Genomic DNA, 18240 nt, shown 5'->3' on the forward strand with positions numbered 1-18240 from the left:
CCCCTTTGCCCAGATTTTATAGTTCTGAAATTGCAAGGAAGAACCAAGTTCCAGACTGTTCTAAGGCCACACTACCTCGGAATCTTTAAAAGGAGACTCTACAAGGTGGTCACAGTGTTGTAAAGAAATTCACAAGTTAATCTGACCAAGCTCAGAACCACCTCTACAATTCCAATTTCCATTCCTCCAATGATCCTTTCCCACTTTCCTGCTCTAAGAAGTCAAGTTTATTACAACTATGTCATGTTTAACAAATTTCATTTCTACACTATGACCACTGCTCCATAAAAGGCAGAGTATCAAACTTAGAATGTGGAACGAAAAGGCCGCAGGATTCCATTCCTAGCTCATTCTTGACTTCTGGCATGCCAACTCCTAACAGGCTTCCTTGCAGAAAGAGTACACAACAGGAAGAACCACTCTCTCTCCAACATGTGGGGGAAAGACAACTAGGCGATAGGCATGTGCAGAAAATCTTGGTCCACACAAAATACTAACGTTGTGTTTTCATACTCGAAGGGTCAAAATGCCTCTAGTGCCCTGCAGGCCAACAAACCTTAGGCAAGCAAATAAACATTTCTACCAAACTAAAGAGTCTTGGCAAAATGTAAACATTCAAAAAGGAACTTCAACTATCATTTGGAATGACGGCCACCCAAAGTAAAATGTCAGCACAGATGTCCCTTCTTTGTGAAATTCTCCTTGATTCCCAGCTATCCCTAGGCATGTCCTCTGTGGCCCTTCAGCGTCATAGTCACAACACTATTACACCTTATAAACTGTATCCCTGTTATGTGGAGACACAGAGCCCCCTGAGAAAAAGGGTCATCATCTCAGCACCCGATGCCCAAGAGAAACTCAATAAATACTGAGTGATCCAAGGATTATAATGAGCTTGGGGCTGAAGTTTTGCTACCTTTGGCTTGTATGTACACAGACCAATGAAGACACGCTAAACACCTGTTTAACGTCTTCCCACCTGCCCTTCCCATGAGGTGAGCAATTGCAGAGGTCCCTGCTCACAGGAAAGTATAAGGTGACTACACTTACAGTTTAGACTTGCATTTGACTTGATGACCTTTGCCTTGGGAACTGTTACAATAATGAACAAGTGGAAGGTATAAGAGACCCTACAGAAACAGAAACAAAACTCTAAAATACTCAGAGTGAATCGCAGAAGTTACATGTTCATTATCAGGTTCTTTACCTTTCGAGATGTCCGATCTGCTCTCTCTTCTACATTGGGACACGGAAGAACTTTCCAAGAATGAGCTCTGCCTCCCAAACAGAAGGGAATTTTTAGGTCAAAGTGGAGTGACACCAGCTAGTCCCACATTGAGTCCTACAGGGACGAGAAGAATGGAGAAGTTCATACCCCAATTCACACCAACTGCAAAGAAAACCACCCATTCCCCAATGCTCTGTGGCCAACAGAGTATTTGGAAGGAGTAGTGAGAAAATAATTAGGTCAAAAATGGAGAATGAAGGCAAACCACTAAAACTCAAAATGCAAGGAGACGGAGCAGCACAGCCCAAATCCGCCCCCCTGAAGACGGGGCTGTTTCGCAAAACAAAATCCGCCAGATGTGAAAGCCTAATGCTAATCATCGTTTTTACTTTTTTCCACAACCAAGAATAGTCACCAACAGGCTGCAAAACAAACTTTTACTTCATACCTTCTTTACGCTCTTGGATTTGGCATGATGGAGATGTTGAAAAAAATACTGCAAAGCTTTAACCGCGAGTGGCCATAAGATCATTTAATTTTCAAAAATCAGCTGGTCTAGGGCAGGAGCCCTTAACCTGGGACCCACTGCCTCACATGGGGTCTGTGGAGAGACTTGGTGGCAGCTGTGGACTTACTGGGGGGAAACGTCCATCTTCGTTTGTACTCACTCACCTCTTCAGCAAAAGTCAGCACTGCCTTCAATTGTGAAGGGAGCTAACGACCCGTGATAGTATTAGCAACCCTGTGACTGTCACCAAGACAAACCACAGGACATTTTCATGTCACATTATACTTGCTGCAGATACTTCAACACAATATTTACTCATCACTAGTTCAAAATTACAGTATGGTGAGACCTGCAGCTACATTTTGTTATTTAATGTGTTAGAAAGAAGCATATGTATTACTATATCATAACTGATTAACATTTTGATAACTGTTTCCATGTCATTTGTAAGTCCATGTGTTTCATTTTATGCATTTTAAAAACACAGTTCCCAAAAGAGGTCCTATATTTCATTAGCCTGCCAAAGGTGTATGTGTGACATAGGAGGTTAGGAACAAATAAAGTTGTTCTGGGACAAATAAAAGTTTCTATAGACTCTAACACCGCAGTCAACCAAGGCAGACGGACAAGTGGGTTATTCCACCAACAATATTTCATAGTTGAAGAAAATTAAGGCACCATGAAGCCAAGTAACATGTCCAAGATCACACAAATTTAGGGCAGGCATCAGTCTAGGTGAGCATTCACAGCATGTACATTCCTACTCTGCATGGGGACCTCTCCTTACATTCTCCGATTGTCATCACTCTAACTTCCTCGTAAATGGAGAAGAGGTATCACCTTTCAAAAAATCAGTAGGAAACCAAAACCCAGATGATAGAACAAGACAGATGCATAAGGTACTCCTTTTTGTTCCTCGATCAACTATGCTGCCATGATTGTTACAAAAGCTGAAAGTGGTCTGTTCCTGAGAGAGCAGTCTTTTAGAAGTGAGAAAAAAGTTGGGCTACATCATCTCTCATTCTCAGAAGTGTTCAAAGCAGTTTACAGATAGGCATTCACTTGTTAAGCAATGCAATGTGTTATGAGTGGTCAGGGCAGTGGGATCCCCACTTCATCAATGGGAAAACTGGAGAATAAATATGAGAGATTAGTTCAAAGTCACAGAAGTCAATGGGAAGCCAGCTTCCTGATTCCAAGTTCATGGCTCTAACCACCATCCCAAGTCACCATGATCAAATAATTTAGTTGGTTATAATGCTTGTGAAACCTCTGTACGTTTTCCCCCCTATAAGCCAGAGAGCATTTTCTTTTGATTCACAGCAGCAGACACTTCTGAAGGCTATGGGGCAAATATCCCATAGAACAAATTCTAATGTGCATAAGTACTTTTTCACTTATGTTAGTCATCTAAAAATCGAGGTCAGGGATCCTGAGCTCAAAAGCCAAGTTACATACAACTTGCCTTCTAAGAAGAGACCAGTGTGGAATCGTTCCTTCACCTTTTAGTCAATGACCTCCTTACCAACCTACCATATCTTGTGGAACTATTATCATCTAACATTCAACACTGTTACTACAAAATAGCATTATAATGGTTCAATTATAGATCCTAGGTCCTAAAACTGTGAGATGTCACCCCAGCCCCAACTTTGCCTTAGATTTTCTCTTTTTATTCAAACCACCTATTACTGGAATCCTCATTCTTCAAAGCATCCTTACATCATCTAACTTGTCCTTTCATGAACTCATCTCTGTCTTTAATAGCTTGGGTCTTTTTTCCATAGTTAGTAAGCATGTCTTTCTTACATTTGTACTTAGGACCAAAACGTTATTCACAGTAGCATTAATCTCTTGCTAAAATCCCAAACCACTAGTACCAAGACAAAAAACCAAAATCAACAGGGCAATCATGCTGCAAAATCTCCATGCAGAGTCAAACTCACACATGACTGTTACCCACCCATAACCTTTTGCCCCTCCCAGGCCCTACCTCTCAACTATTTTACTACTCATCCTTCCTACCTGCTACTTTGGACTCATCATTTTGTGCTCTGTGCACAAGAGTCCAAATCTCTGGTCTAAGAACGAACACTTAATTCTCGAATATTTCAAATGCTAGTTATCCACCACACATCACTGATCAAAATGTATCTCTTTACACAGCCACCAAATCACTTTCCCACTGAAGTCACGGCCAGGGAGCAATCCATGTTTGCCTTAACCAAAGACTAACTTTGCACCAATTCCATCCCACCTTAGAGTCTCTCTCCACCAAGAGATACTTATGCCTATTTCTCTACCTTGTCCAGTAACTTTATTCGTCCCTAACTGGACTAGAATTTAGGCTCTAAGTCCTTCTTCTCTATCACAGACCAGGGGGCCCTTGGAGGACAGATTTGAGGCCTCCTCCTTCAGGCTTGGGAGCCACCAGGTAAGGCCCCCAGCGACAATATTACAGGCCTCTGGCCCTTCCCTCTGAACATAATAACCAACCCTGCTGTTGTTCTCCTTAGGATATCTCCATTTCACCAGGCTCACCCAACACTAACCAGTGACATCTTAATAGTCTTTGCAACTTTCAAAGGTCAATGGCTAGGGCTCCACTTTGGAAATCACTGTTGTGTCCACGACCCCCACAATGACTCAGTGACCTAGACATCACCACCTCACCTACTGGAGCCCTTTACTACTCATACATGCTTCTTAGCTTTCACTTCCCCTCACCCTTCAACAAGTCACTGGCCTGCAAAGTCCCCTTTACCTCTCTATCCACCTCCGGGGTCTTACAGACCCACCAAACTCAACCCGAATTCCCTTATTTAGCTCTCCATCTCCCCCCTCCAAAGCCCCTCCATCCCCGGACCTTGGGACCGTCCCATCTCCTCGTTCAGCCTCTCCAAGCACTGCTTGGGACACAACCTCTAAAAAATCGAGAGATGTCGCGGTCTCTTCCCACTGCTCAGTGAGCGGTGGGCAAAGGACGTCCCCCCTCCTCCCCCACAGGTTTCTCCAGACTCAACTCACTAAATCCGCAACCTCGACCCCCGCCCCTTTTCTCCCCTCCCCCCCAACCCCTACGGCTCTTCGCGGCTGTGGCCACCCCTGCCCCCAAACCGGCTCAAAACACGCGGACCCGGCCCCCCCACACCCCCGACTCCAGCCCTTCCCCTCCCCCTCCCCCCCGAGGTGCCACTTACCCCCGCGGCGGGAGTGGGGGAGGGGAGAGGAGGAGCGGAGTAGGGGAGGAGGTTTCGGTCCGGGGCGGCTCTCAGCCCCGGGGGGCCGGGGCCGGGGCCAGCGGCAGCGGCGGCGCAGCGTCTCCCCCCGGCGGCGGCAGCGGCGGCGGCGGCGCCGTCCCACTCCCGCAGGCACACATAGGCTCCATTGTCCGCCGGCGCCTCCCCCTTTCCGGCTCCCCCCTCCCGGTCCCGCCCCTTCCCCCTCCCCTCGGCCCTCCCCCAGCCGCACCGCGCCACGAAAGGTACCGCCGGCCCCGCCTCGGACGCGAGCGGAGAAGTGCCCCCTCCCCCGGCCCCGGCGTCCCGCCCGGCGGGGGACTGGGGACTGCCCCTCCCCGCCTCGGCGCTGGGCCCGCCGCCGGGAAGGGCCCGCCCCCCTCCAAGGGAATGTCACTTGTTCCCCCTCCCGGAACGCGCGCGATGGTACCAACCCGGCCGCTTCCTCCTCCCCTTCCCCGGCCTTCCCGGAGAGGCACCGCCCCCAGCGCCCCGCCCACCAAGTAGCCTCGCCTCCTCGACCCCGCCCCTCCCCGGAACATTTTACTATGGGACCGCCCACCGCCAGCACCACCTCCTGTTTTGCATGGGCACGCCCATGGGGTCCCCGCCCCGGTTCGTCACCCGGCCAGAGGTGACGCCTACTCCCCACCTTAAAGCGGCAGAGCCCTGTTTCTCAACTGAAAGCACCTCCCCAAGGGCCGGTGGGGTGGGAGGTGCGGCCGGGGAGGGTCTCTTCTTTCCCCGAGCTGTCCTCCGCGCGCACGCACTCACCCGGACCTCCCCACAGCCTGCTGCAGCACCGGGGAGCAACCCCAGGGGACCAGTAAAGGCACGGAGGGGGGCAGGGCAGCGTGGAATTTGGCCATCTTTGACAGAAACGAATTGGAAGCTGCCAAAGGAAGGGGTCTTTCCCTCACTCTTCCCTGCTGCCCTGGTCCCGGCCTAGTCGTCAGTCTTCAAGGCGACCCCCTCACACCTCCAGGATGCCACTAGCGCAGGTCCCGCGTTTTCACCTCTCAATCTGTGCACTGCATTAGCGGTTGCCTGCTTTCTCCCCTCCCAGGGGAGCAGGCCCCTCTTGGGGTTGCACTCTCCCCCACCCTATCCAAAGCCGACTCTCGCCCGGGTCCTGCAGACACGATCGCTGGTGCCGGGTCTCTCCTTCCACGTCCGGCCCAGCCCAGCCCAGCCCAGCCCCGCTCGCGCGTCGCAACCTGGTGCCCTAGAGGACTTAATGCCCAGATCCTCGAATGGCTTCACAACCGCTTTTTGATCGAAGTATCGCTCCCCTGATTTTTCGGGAGGCCTGTGCTTTGGAGGACTCGAAGCCCAGGCATCCCGGCACTGTCCCCTGTGGAGTGGGAAGGTAACCCCTTAGATTGCACTTTTTCTCAGAAGGAAAAATGACGGCATCCTGGTGACCGCATGTTGCTGAATAAAGCTCAGATTAAGGCTACTCCTGTTTTATCTTTGTGGCCCTCGTTGCTGCCGTGACCAACTGTTATTACAGACACGTCTACTCCACAGTCCTCCCGGGAACACACTGTTGTTACATCTCTGTATTTGTGCTTTGTAGAATCTTGGTCTAAGATGTTTCTCTGCAACTTCGTGCACTGGCCCTACAGCCTTTCTGAATCAGTTAAGTGAAGACTGCCTATGTTACAATGTACTGCCTAGTCTCCCTGAAGAAAGAGGGGCAACATGGCCAAGAGAAATAGATAAATTTTCTTCTGGTTTTGCTTCTACCACCCATAGTTTTAAGCAGGATGCTTAATTCTGTAGTCAGTTTCCCTGTCTACAAAGTAGGAAACCTACCCTGGGGCAATCTTTTAACTAATGGTGCTGGTTGTAAAGGAGAACCCTGAATGATGAAGCTTTGGAAACCACTTAGAAGTCTTGGGTGGCCATGTAAGTTTCTATTCCGTGTCTCCCCAGCCTAGATCCTATGAAAACCTGTTTTTTCATAGCAAGATGTTTTCTCTTTGTCTTCCATTATGACTAAGGATATAAATAAGGAAAAAAAGACAATAGTATATTTAAACAATACAAAGCTGGGGAGCCTGGGGGCTCAGTCGGTTAAGCGGCTGACTTCGGCTCAGGTCATGATATCATGGTCCGTGAGTTCGAGCCCCGCGTCAGGCTCTGTGCTGACAGCTCAGAGCCTGGAGCCTGTTTCGGATTCTGTGTCTCCCCCTCTCTCTGACCCTCCCCCGTTCATGCTCTGTCTCTCTCTGTCTCAAAAATAAATAAACGTTAAAAAAAATTAAAAAAAAAAAAACAACAATACAAAGCTAAGATCAATTGAAGGATTCCAAATGAGAAACAATTAAAATGCTTTTCTGTCAAGTTTTGGAGGTAGGTGAGAACCTCTATAAAAAGAAGACAGGGGGGAAAAGTAAGGTATGCACTTGTGAAAAGACAACTAAAACCAGGAATACGCAAGAAACATTTGGGATTGCAAACGTAGGTGGAAAGAAGGGATTTACAGAAGGTACCTGTAAGAGAAAACCATTACTAAAATAAGCTCCTGGGTGGGGTGTTCCAGGCCTGATCATTTCTATTCAAAGTCAGGCTCACTATAACAATAATACATACAAAAAAGTCTTAACCGTTTCACTAGGCATTACGCCCTCAACTTTATGTGTCAAAATTCAAATTATTTACTGAACCAGAAGAAAAATGTAAATGAATACTAAATGTGCAACACTAGGGTAACAGAGCAATATATTAAGAATAACGTGTGCTAAAAGTCATGAAATCGAAAGGTTAGAGTCTCCATAGTAATGTTAAATTACCTGCATTGCACATGGGATTGAAATGCATTTAAAAATATTATTTATTCTATCAAATAGTTTATTTTACTAGAATTTTTGTCTTCTGAATTTTCTAACTTCCATTCATTTCCATCTCACTTGAGAAATAATTCTATTTTGCTGTATAGAGATCTAGCATGCTGTATGTACATAAATACTAATGGATGATGATGGAATCATTTTTAAAAGCATCCTATAAATAAGAGCTTCAAACTATTTCTGCTCCTCTTGAAATTCTAAGATAAATCATTTTTAATCCAAATGGTTAACAATGTTAAAAATTGAGGTTTTTGACACCGAAGAGACCTGGGTTTGTTGTTGTTGTTGTTTCCTTTTTGAAATTTGCTTCTCATAATGATGATAAAGCACTGACTCTGATGTAAACATGGATGGTATAAATTTGGCCTGTTAGTTCTTCAACTATTCACAGTATCTTTTATTTAAGTTTGACTCCCGTCTTTTTTTTTTTTTTTTTTTACCTATAAATTCCACTTTCAAAATGTTTTTGTTCCCCCAGCTCTTGATAAACTTAGACTGAAATTTTAGGGTTGGAAAGAACCCCCTTCTGTTTTACAGAGGTGAATTCTAAGACACAGACGTTTAATGACTTGCCAAGATTATACCCATTTTTAGGGAGTAGAATTGAAGTCCAACACTCTTCAGCACTGTTAACTGCCAAGCGTTGTTCATTCCTACTAATATTTATCATTGTAGAAGAGAACATGAAGTTCTACCTCGGGATGTTGAAAGTAAGACTCAGAAAGGCTGAGCCCACTCAGCCAGCTGGTGCTAGGGCTTTCAGAGGCCCTAACAAATTCTTGCCTTGGTCAAAGCCCTCAGTTTGTCTAGTTTCCTGCTGTTTGTACTGTTTCTTACTGATTCATCTACTCCATTGTCCAAACCAAAACAGGCAAGTTTCAACCCCAAAGGAATACTACCAAGAGAGTCATTTGTGACTGAAAATGAAGGGTTAGGATGGAATGGTGTCTTAACCTTTGTAGTCTACTGCCCAATGCTGTAATAAAATACCCAGCAGGCAATTTCTTTGCTAGGGTGCCCATGAAGGAGAATCAAATCTCCCTAACCCAGCTTTCACCAGTCCATTTAAGTCAATGGGGAGTCTCAGAGCTTCATCCCTACTGGGAAAACTTAGGGCTAAGTGTCTCTTTTGTAAGGAAGAAATCAATATTCCCACCTCCTTCCTTCTGGCCACTCCACCTGGGGCCATTGGCACTTGAATGTGAGTGTGGGTCTTGCTCTTTGTCACCACAAACCTGCTGTCCACAATCTGGGAATTAGAGGCATCCTCTCTGTGAAAGCTCTGACAGATCTGCGATGTGACGCTCAGATTCTTTGAAAAATTACCATCGATGTTTCCCTTTTGTTTTTCGTACTCAGACCTGTGTGGTTGTGTCTCCTAACCTCATGTCTGCCATCTAAAGGTCAAGCCTTGTGACTTTCAGACTGCTATTTCCTTCCGGAGCCCCGAATGACTGATATATAAATGCTGATCCTCGGAGTGCCTGGGTGGCTCAATCGGTTAAGTGCCCAGTCTCTTGATTTGGGCTCAGGTCATGATCTCACTCGGGGATCCAGCCCTGAGTCAGGCCTGAGTCAGCCCTGCTGACGGTGTGGAGCCTGCATGGGAATCTCTCTCTCTCTCTCTCTCTCTCTCAAAAATAAATAAACATTTAAAAAATAAAATATAAATGCTGATCTTCTTCCCCAGTCTTTGGACCACAGTCCATCATAGCTTAACAAGAAACACGTGGGATGTTTTAGGTGCTCCAATCATGTCTCCCCAAATCTCTTCATCTTCATTCCAGTCCTTCACATCTGCCATTATAGACCCACAACCCTTTTCCTCTTCAATTGCCATTAATTTCCTGTTTCATTTTGTTCTTCACCTCTTTCCCAGCAATAATTCTAAGTATTTCTACTACTTCATTTCATTTTCTTCTCCCAGACATACCTCTAGAAACGCTGCCCTTCAGATACACCTATTTTATTTCTCCTGGGTTTCCACCCTCCGAGCTGGAGGCCTCCCACTTCCCACAATCACCCTCTCCCTGGCTTCTCTGGAACTGCAACTGGACCACACCTCCATGGTTTGCATCCAGGTTGCTCTCATGTGCCACGATGCCTTTCTGGAGTGCCTGGCCACCCATTGTTCCAATAGTGAAAATGCCTAATGTTTGTTTCCACTCCTGGGCTGCCAGACATTATTAGAAAAAAACCCACAAAACCGAGAAAGTGGGTCCCAGTCAACTTTTAGGCGATAGAGCTTCAACTGAACTTTGTTACTATTTACTTGGCAATTCTTCTATGTATCGTCATCACCTCCTATAACACTTCCTGCAACAATTATCCCAAATTTTATCCACTACTCCTCCTACATTGCAAGACCTACCTTGTCATCTCACCCCACCTCTAAAGGAGTTTTTTACTTGGTTATTTCTCTTCCATCTACTTTGCCTTTGCCTTAGTATCTCAGTAAAATCTTTCTTACTCCAACACTCTTCTTCCCTTTTCTTTTTATTAGCAATTTATCCAAAGGGTAACCTACATTCTCACCATCCATTTTCCTCCTCTATAATTAACCCAAGCGTTCTACTAGAATTCTCTTCAACATGGCCAAACCTAATCGCCCAAAGCATCCAATGAATATCATTTCCTTTCTGAATCTCTTATAGTTTGAACCGCAAGATAGAATGTTATTCTGATTTTGTCTCCCCCACCACACCCCCAATTTTATTGAGATGTAATTGACACACAACATTGTATAAGTTTAAGGTATACAATAACATACTTTGATGTATGTATGTACTGTGAGATGATTACCACACTATGAGTAATTACCATCCATCACCTCACATAGTTATAATTTTTTTGTGTGTAATAAGAACTTTTAAGATCTATTCTCTCAGCAGCTTCAAATATATACAGTATTGTTGACTATAGTCACTACATTCCCAGAACTGATTCATCTTACAACTGGAAGTTTGTACCTTTTGAACACCTTCACCCATTTCCCCCCGACCCCCTACTTCCTGCCTCTGGTAACCACCAATCTGTTCTGTTCTTGTAAGTTTGGGTTTTTTTTTAGATTCTGCATATAAATGAGATCATACAGTATTTCTCTTTCTCTGACTTATTTTACTCAGCATAATGCCCTCAAGTTTCATACACGTTTTTGCAAATGGCAGGGTTCTTTCTTTTTTATGGCTGAATAATACACCACTGTACACATATAACACATTTTTTAATCCATTCATCCGTTGATGGACACTTAGATCATTTCCATGTCTTGGCTACTGTAATTAGTGGTGCAGCTGTCTCTTGAGACAGTGATTTCACTTCCTTCATATAGATACCTAGAGGTCCGTCTCCTTTATTGATTTAAATTCCTCTTTTTGTCTCCTAATTGTGAATGTTCCTTAAAGTCCTTGCTTCTTTAATCTTTCCCCTCTCCAAGTCTCCGTAAGATGCCTCTCTCACTCTTCTAACTACAGCCATTGCCCCTTTGCAGAGGACCAACACATCCTAGGGCCTTTGAGCTTAAATCCTACATTTCTGTCTACTCAGCCTGCCTATCTACAATCAACTCAACATGTCAAAAAACAAACTCACCATCTTTCAAAATTAAGTCTCATCTCTGAATTTACTATCTTTAACTCATGCTCAAAACTTTGGCGTAACCCTGACTCAAAATCTCCATCCATCTATCTCTTCTCAGTCACCAGTGTCCACAAATTCCTCCTTAAATCAGTTTATTGTTTTCTGGTCCCAACTTGGGCCTGCTGTAATAGCCTCCAAATAGTCATTCCAGCCTCTAGCCTCTCCCCTTGTCAGTCAGTTCTCCATGCTCCTTCCAGATAGGTCTTCCTAAAAGACTTGTTTATATATATTACAGTTAATGCAGTGTCTATTCCTGTCTGATTACTTCAGCCCTACTGGTTCTTCTGGGCCCAACTAGGCCCCCTCTACCCTAAGATCTCAATGGTGTGGTGTGACAGGAACAATATTGCCTTTAGAGTCATCTGGACCTGGGTTTGATGGAATGTTGGACTACAGTTTACTAACCAAGTAACTTCAAAATGAAGAAAAAGAAATGTTCTTTTCTTTCTCATCCATTATAGAAGGTGTTTATATCTCCAATTTTAGAACATAGCATGGATATGCAAACTTTTAACACCCTGTACCTTTTAAGGTAGTTCCTGGTCTTGCCCTATATCTGGAGAACAAAATCATATACCTCTCTGTGTTTTGCAATCATTTAGTCATTGCTATATTTACTGAGCAGCTACTAAGTGCTGGGCATCTTGGGGGGGGGGGTGCACAAATATGAATCAGGTATCAAATTTTGTCCTCAAAGTCTAATCAGACTTATACAGATGATTCATTCATTTAAAAAGGGGGGAGGGAAGGTTTCAGTAAGTGCCAGGTATTGTGCAAAGCACCAAAGATTCAAGTAAGTATACGACAAGTCCCCTCATGTTGGTACCTGGGATCAATCTAGTTAAGAATACTGACAAGTGAACATTTATAATCAAGTATAATAAATGCTAGGAAATGGATAAATACCAGGTGTCCAGGGCACACAGAAGAGAGGCATCTAATCCACACAAGAGAGTCACGGAATGCAACCAGACCTGAGCAGAATCTCAAAGAACGCGTAGGAGTCAGCCCAGCAAAGGACTCAGCAATGTGCAACGGCTCAGCTGTGTGACAGTGTATATAAATAACCACAAAACAAGATAGAAAGTAATAAATAAGTGGCAGAGCAGAGGCAAAAAGTAAAATGGCAATCAGAGGAGATATATTATCCGGGGGCTGGGTGAGATGAGCAAAAAATGCATCATGGAAGTGGAGGCATTTGAGACTACCCAAAGGGGGCAGCAGGCAGGTTGATTCAGACCCGCAGTGGGGCTAAATCAATGTCTTCTCCACATTCTATGCAGCACACCCTCGCACAATGGCACCACACCTTGTCTGCTGCCACGAGGATGACGATGATGATGATGGTATCTAAGTCTTGCTCATAAAGTTGGCTCTTCTGATTTCCTAGAATGCTTGTAAGGGGAGACTGAAGATTCAGCAGAGCCATTTCTGGGTAGAGGGGCCCTCCATCAGACTGCCCGGCGTTGAATTCCACCATCAGAGAGTTGTGTGATCTTAGAAAAATTACTTAACCTCTCTAGGGTTTCGTCTTTTCTTTCATAAAGTGGAGCGATGCTAATATTTTCCTCACAGGATAGTGTGAGGAATAAATGAGCTCCCACATGTAGACATGTAGGACTAGTGCCTGGCACATAGTAAGTCCCCAGTAAATGTTGGTTATTACTACATTTCATCATCTCTGGATTATCCACAATGGGACTGGCTTTAGGGGGAGATTTTAGGAGCACTGAGAAGGTTACCTCCTCAATACCTCACTTATTCTCACATTTAAATCTCCCTCACTGGGATCTCGTCAACTCTCCTAACACACTCCTTTAAACTCTGCCATTAGAAATTCATACCTTTGGATTTAAGATGTCCCTTCCCCAAGCCCTTGGGAAGGGTAACACAACAAATTATTTTAATAACTTATCTGGCCAGACCTCTGCCCTCCTTAACTGTTAACTGTATGGAGGGAATGTTGTGGAGAAGAAAGGAAAAACTAATTCTGGAGTTTGGAGAACCTCCCCAAAAATTAAAGCCAGGAGATGCTCAGAGGGCTTTCTGAAGGCAGTAGGTCCTCTGGGATTAGGGGAAGGGTCGGATTGGACAGAGATGCCAAGATGTAACAGTGAAAACAAAAACAAGGTCATTTGTGTCAGTAAAAACAAGCTTTACTAACTTAACAGACAATGCTGACCTTGACTTGGGGACTCTCCACTTTCTCTGCTCTGTGTTTCAGAATAAATAATTTCACTCAGGATCAAAGTTGAATCGTATCAATGAAGAACACTATCAAAAAAGGTGATTCAAAAAAACCCTGGTTTTAAAATTTCATAATGACTTTTACATGTTTGCTTTCTTAGTTATTGTTTATCAATGAGAAGTTAAATTAACACTTAATATGCATTTTAGTGCCAAATTAAATCGAGTGAGAATTTCAGTAGAAGGTGAAGAAATAGTCCTTGTCATGAACCTTACAGTTCAGTTGGGAAAACACAAAAAGTTTAGTAATAATTAATTCCTAAATTGTGTTACAGACATGACAGACAGGAAACAAACTCGACTTTGGTGGGGGGCGGGGGGCGGGGTGGAAAACAATGAGTAGAGTTTGGAGCAATCATCTGCAGCACCAGAAGTTGAACTAGGCCTTGAATAGGATTTGAGCAGTTCCAGGTGGGGATAGTGACCCAGGAGGGAGAGACAAGGAGCCAAGCAAGAGGCTGAAAGGAGAACAGTGTATGTGTGGACAGAAAACGATAATACTAATGGTGATTACAAGCCAACACGACCGCTGCCTTTACTTAGTATTTGGTATATGCATGTGCCAGGCAATAGTCTAAGGACTATATTTATATCGTCTCTTATAATACACACAATGACCCCACAAAGCATGAACTATTGTTCCCATTTTACAGTTGAGGGGTCAGATACTTTGAGAGATAAGTCACTATCCTAAAATCATGTAGTTTAAGTGGGAGCTGAGATTGAAACCCGAGTGGGAGCTGAGATTAAAACCCAAGTCATTCTGAGGTGAAAGCAGGTGTTGGGTGAAGGGACAAATGCAACTGAATAACTAGGGTAGGAGTTCATTACACAGAACACAATAGTGAAGCATGCACGGATGATAACACCGTTAAAAAACCGAAAAAGCCACCCTTTACCAAACGCTGCTTAAGGAATAGACACCTTCCTTACAGCATCATCCAGAATGTGATTTATAGTTATACCCATTTTACAGATGAGAAAATCAAAAATGGTAAGGTTGAATGACTTGGCCAAGCCTCGCGGCTGTTAAATAGCACACAGTTCAGATTCAAACACTAGGCCAGCAGCAAAGCCTGTGTTCCCGCTGCTTTTCCTGCCTGCCTCCCTCCTTGAGCACAGGAAAAACTGGGTAAAAATAACACTACTGCAATTTGCATGGCATTCTTCAAAGCCTTTTCATACTCGCAGCCACACCTGATCCTTATGATAGCCATGTGCTAGGTTTGGAAGAAACCTGCATCATAATGAATAATAATAATAATAGTCATAACAATAATTAAAATAATAATATTACGGGGCACCTGAGTGGCTCAGTCAGTTAAGCGTCTGACTTCAGCTCAGGTCATAATCTCATGGTTCATGAGCTCGAGCCCCGCGTCTGGCTCTGTACTGACAACTCAGAGCCTGGAGCCTACTTCAGATTCTGTGTCTCCCGCTCTCTCTGCCCTCTCCTGCTCACACTCTGTCTCTTTCTCTCTCAAAGATAAATAAACATTAAAAAAATTTAAAGTAATAATATTAGGCAGCACCGAGTTCCCCATACCACTGGCACTGTGCGGAGGGCTTTACATGGATTGTATGGTTGGCTTACGGCAACCCTATGAGATAGGCTCTATTATCAATCTTACCTCGCACATGAAGAAACCATGGCTCATAGAGGTTAAATAACTTAATGAAGGAGGCTGGGCTCAGATAAGTTGCAGAACTCATACAAGGTCATGTGGCAGTTAAGGGCGATTCCTGGACGAGGGCACAGCTCCCCTGGTTCCACATCCACGCACACCCTTTGTATGTTACTCTTCTAACAATCTGCAGCTCCAGGAAGGAAGGTAGACCCACAGCGGGCCAGGAGAGCAGATGGAAGGCTGCAGAAATTTCGGTGTGAGGTGATGCAGACCCAGAGAGGGTAACATAAAGGTGAATGAAAAGGCACCACCTGAGGAAGGCTAGAGTAGCTCATTGCTGAAGCGTGTGAACGTAAGAGGAAGGAAAAGAGCTCCAGTTTGGTTTCTAGCCTAAAATGGGGGGAAGTGGCGGGGTTGGTGGGGGTGGGGGGAGCACTGTGGTCAGAAAGGGGGGACGCGTAGTTCAAAACCGACGCTGGTCCACAGTGAGACGTACTACATGTCACCCAGGGGCAGCCATGAGAGAAAAGACAGGCGACATCAAGTGTTGCGAGAATGGGGGGGGGGCACTGTAACCCCAGCACGTTGCTGGGGGAAACGGAAAATGGTGCCGCCACCTTCAAAAACAGTTTGGTAGTTCCCTAAAAAGTTAAACGTAAGTTGACCATATGACCCAGCAGCCGTTCCACCTCTAGGTGTCTAGCTAAGGGAAAGAAAAACAGGTCCACACAGACTTGTGTGTGAATGTTCTATAGCAGCATTATTCTAACAGCCAAAACGCGGAAATAATCCAAGTGTCTATCAACCGATGAGTGGATAAATAAAATGTGGTGTGTTCCTCAGCAATAAAAAGGAATGGGGTACTGACACACACTATAACATGGCTGTACCTCAAAATTGCTACACAAAGGGAAAGAAGCCGGGCGCACAAGGACTGTAGCCTGCATCATCCCCTCTATACGCAATGTCCTGGAAAAGGCAAATCTATAGAGACAGAAAGCAGATTAGTGGCAAGGAAAAGGCACACAAGAGGAAAGAAAGGTGTCACGGACAAAACCTTTGGTGTCACTACCATTCGGGGCAGGGATGATGCTTTGCCTTGGTTGATAGGGTGCTCACTCTGGTAGCCAGGTGTCCCACTAATATTAAAATTTACTTATATTCCCTAAGCTCGCACCCCACCCCCACCACGGAGAACAGAGGTCTGTGCCCCAAGTCACGGCAAACGGCAGGGTCAGTCTATGTGGGGGAAAATTGTCTCTACGTGACTAAAACACACAAGGAGAGTGGGAATGGACTGAACGTGTTCCCTGCATTTGGCTGCTAAAAAGAGAACTGCACAAACACTTTCACCCAAATTAGAAATAACATCAGCATTAGGGAGTGTGGTGTGTCAAGAGCAATGATATTTCACTTAGTCACTAACCAACACCCGGGGTGGATATCATGCTGGACCACCCCCCAGGAATCAGGCTCTTTGGCCTCCATGTGGACTTCTGACTTCAGAAGGAGCCAGCAGTGATTTTCAGGGAAACTCTACAACTGCTTTCCCCAGGATGCAGCGACCCCGGGGCGCCTGGCTGGCTGACTCAGCCGGTTGAGTGAGTGCCCCTCTGGGCTCTTGATTTCAGCCCAGGTCATAATCCTAGGGTCGTGGGATAGAGTCCCGTGTGGGTCTCCATGCTGAGCATGGAGCCTGCTTGGGATTCTTTCTCTCTCTCTCTCTCTCTCTCTCTCGCGCGCGCGCGCGCGGGCTCTCTCTCTCTCTCTTTGCTCCTCTCATAAATAAATAAATAAATACATACATACATACATACATACATACATACATACAATGACCTTCTTCCTCTGGCCCCCACCCCAAGCCTAGGACTTTGGGAAGGGATCCTCCCAGGCTAGGGACTAAAAGATCCCCTCCCTCCCCCAAAGCCTGACAATCCTTTTATGTTTCTCCTTTCACGTCTCCAGTGAAAATGAAACAAATTTAGACTACTGCCCTTGGTTGTGTAATATAGGGGGAAAAAGAAAAGAATCTAGGATCTCCAGATAGAGGCTGTGGAGTATAGACAAGGAAGCCCAGGGCCAGCCAACTGACCCTGGCTTCAGGACGACCCACTACCAACATCACATGGGGGGGGGGGGGGGCGGGTTGTGCAGCTAAGCAGGGTCTCTTAATCCCAGGTTTACCTGGAGACTAAGGCTGGACTTTGGATGGAGGAAAAAAATATACGTTTACTTGCACTAACTTCTAACTGGAACTTATCATTTCCTTCAAACAGGAACACAGGCAATAGATCAAGGCCGTATGAACCACCCGTGACTTTTTCACCAATAGAATCACAGGGATTTTTGTATCACCTTTCAGTTGTGGCAGACATCCCAAATATCGCTTAAACTCATCACCGATGACACAATTACAGTAGTTACTAAATTTGCCAGTAGACCTTTTTATTAATGTTCTAATAAAGAAGCACATATATTAGTGTATGGCGGATTTGATGCTTTTGGCATTTTGATCATGTTTCATTGTAACGATTTTTGCAATGCTGTGCATTTCATTCTATGTGTTTAAAATTATAATTCCAACCATAGGTTTCACCAGACTGCCCAGAGTGCGTCCATGTCCCAAAAGAGTTGAAGGACTCCAGGGCTGGAAAACTTTACCCGAGTCCCTCTCCAGCACCACCAAAAATGAGCCTTCCTACAATGCAGGCAATCCCACCATTAGAGAACATTTCCTTCGGGTTTTTAAGATTCCCATTAAAATGCAAATGCCCCCAAAGGAGAAGAACTTCTCCGCGTGTTATTTGTTAACCCCTTAAATAGGGTTGTTTACCAGCTAGCTGAGCACAACACCCTACCATTCAATTAAACAAACATTTATTGAGCTCCTGCC

The 18240-nt window shown here is 45.0% G+C and overlaps 1 protein-coding gene across 5 annotated transcripts in view; it reads right to left on the reverse strand.

The window, feature by feature from the left end:
- The window catches only part of LOC132671348 (uncharacterized), a 70142-nt gene that overhangs the window by 5641 nt on the left and 46261 nt on the right, over positions 1–18240 (reverse strand). The window contains exons 1-2 of one of the 5 annotated variants that reach the window (XM_078451516.2): positions 5955–6121; positions 1208–1342 (exon numbers count right to left, since the gene is read on the reverse strand). The exons of 1 other annotated variant lie outside the window; for it this stretch is intronic. The gene's annotated coding sequence lies outside the window, so the exon portion shown is untranslated. Of the gene's footprint in view, positions 1–1207; positions 1343–4936; positions 5168–5409; positions 5456–5954; positions 6122–18240 lie in introns of those variants that run through there. 3 more of the 5 variants (XM_060622051.3, XM_060622050.3, XM_060622049.3) reach the window with 3 other exon arrangements.

This window comes from Panthera onca, chromosome C1 (genome assembly GCF_046562875.1).
Source record: "Panthera onca isolate mPanOnc1 chromosome C1, mPanOnc1 haplotype 2, whole genome shotgun sequence".
NCBI lineage: Eukaryota > Metazoa > Chordata > Mammalia > Carnivora > Felidae > Panthera > Panthera onca.